Genomic DNA, 2,021 nt, shown 5'->3' on the forward strand with positions numbered 1-2,021 from the left:
GAATGGAATATATTAGAGCTTCAGAAAGTAAGATCGTAGCATGAGTATTGATCTTCCATACAGAATTAGGGTCAATGTTAGAGAATCCCCATTCACTGACCCTGTCCTCATCTGGTTCTGTGTATTGGGTTTTAAATTCTGATAAGTTCGGGTGGCTATTAAAGATCCAAGAAGTGGCAGCCCTCAGGAAGCCTGTCTTGCTGCTTTATGGCCAGTTTGGTGTCCCTGGCTTGTTGGAAACCTTTCTTCTGGTGTCCTGGGCAGTGCACTAGGGCAATCTGGTTCAGTAGATTCACTGCTTCTAACAATTTAAAAATCTAATTTGCATGTTATTTTTTTGCCTTTGATCATATTTTTATTCAAAACTTAGCTGTCCAAAGTGATTTGACTTTATGGAATAAACAAATTTAAGTTTACATCACAGGCTTCTTTCTTCTGTGGTGGGTTTCTTCAGGCTTCTTCTCAGCTACTGGTTTCTTGGTAGCTGCAGCCTTTTTCCCACCAAAGGCTTCTTCTGCTTCTTAAGGCCCACAGTCTTCTGTCCTTTCTTCCCGACCACAGGCTTCTTGCCTGGAACCCCCTTCTCATCTGATTTGGCTTCTAGTGCTGCTGCTTTATCCACCTGGAGCTTGTGGTTCTTCGCCTCGTGAAGAATGGTGTTCCGGCGCATGGTCTTTGCATATGAGTTTAGCTTCAACATGATCCTCAAGGTTTTCAGTGGATTCTTCTTCAGGACTCTACTGTGAATCTTCTTGCGTGGTGCTCGGAGGGCTCTTTGGATCTCTGGGCTTTTCAAGAGTTTGCTAAGGGTTGTATTGAGCATCGCGTGCATGGGGAGGTTGCAGTTACTCTTGGGGGAGGCAGCTCTATGCCAAGGTCCATACAGCTCATCTAACTTGTGGAAAGCACTTTCAGTCCAAATGCAGAAACGGCCCACATTCCCTCCAGGAGAAAGTTTCAAAATGTTCAGTTTGCTTACATTAAGCAGAGTACTTCCAGGGATGTTTCTGAAGGCTTTGATGATACCATTGTCTCGTGGTAGATGATGCGAGGTGCCCTGCGCTGGATACTACGATGGTTTCTCATTTCGCCCTTGCCAGTTCTCATTTGCTGAGAAGCACAGACCTTTTTTTCTCATTCCAGGTTTTGAGTTTCTTAAGAAGCAAAACAGCCTCCTTGGGTTTCTTGTAGCCTTCAACTTTATCTTCAACCACCAAAGGAAGTTCAGGTACTTCCTCAATACCGTGACCTTTAGACATGACCAGTGCTGGTAAGGCTGAGGCAGCTAGGGCAGAGCAGATGGCATGATGTTTCTGTGTTGTGTTCACTCTGGGTTCCAATGGTGCCAGGTTTTGGTTGGTGCAAATATGCGGCCCCATGACACATATTTCCAAAAGCACCCTGGCCAGAATGATTAGTTCCACCACCTTGGATCTAGGAATTCAAGCCACAGCTCTGCCAGCACTCCAGACTCAGCACTGGTTTGATGACTTGCCAATTCACTGATATCATAGGGCTGTCTATTGTTTTTGCACAAGTTGGTGTGAACAAAGTTCACATATCTGGTCAGCTGGGAGACTTGAACACAGTAGGCAAAGTGACATTTTTTATTTTTGTCAGATGTTTATCCTTTTCAGAGTACACATGCCATGGGGGGGGCGGGTGGCTGAGAAGGCTACACTCCTCTCAACCCAGCAGCTCCCACAGGAAAGGCTCATTTGTATGTTTTGATGTCCTTATTCCCTGAGGTTAAGACCCTTTTTCTTTCCATATTGCCCCATGGCCTAGATTACCATGAAGGCATATTTAGACTCAGTGTCGAAGTCAACATTCTTTCCCTGGGATAATTCTAAGACCCTGGTGAGGTCTATGAGTTCAGCGTTTTGTGCCGAGGTTAGTCATCAATGATACTTTTTGACCAGCAAAATAGGGATGTTATAGGGAGACTGGCATGGCTGAATTAATCCTGATTTTAAGAATTTCTGCAATACTGGTTGAATTCCCTTTAAAGTTTCCTTTTT

General features: G+C 44.5%; 1 pseudogene; it reads right to left on the reverse strand.

Moving 5' to 3' along the window:
- Nucleotides 1-337: 337 nt before the first annotated feature.
- The window catches only part of LOC102767719, a 3,783-nt pseudogene continuing 2,099 nt past the window's right edge, over nt 338-2,021 (reverse strand).

The sequence above is a fragment of the Myotis davidii genome, unplaced genomic scaffold (assembly GCF_000327345.1).
Source record: "Myotis davidii unplaced genomic scaffold, ASM32734v1 scaffold992, whole genome shotgun sequence".
Classification (NCBI taxonomy): Eukaryota; Metazoa; Chordata; class Mammalia; order Chiroptera; family Vespertilionidae; genus Myotis; species Myotis davidii.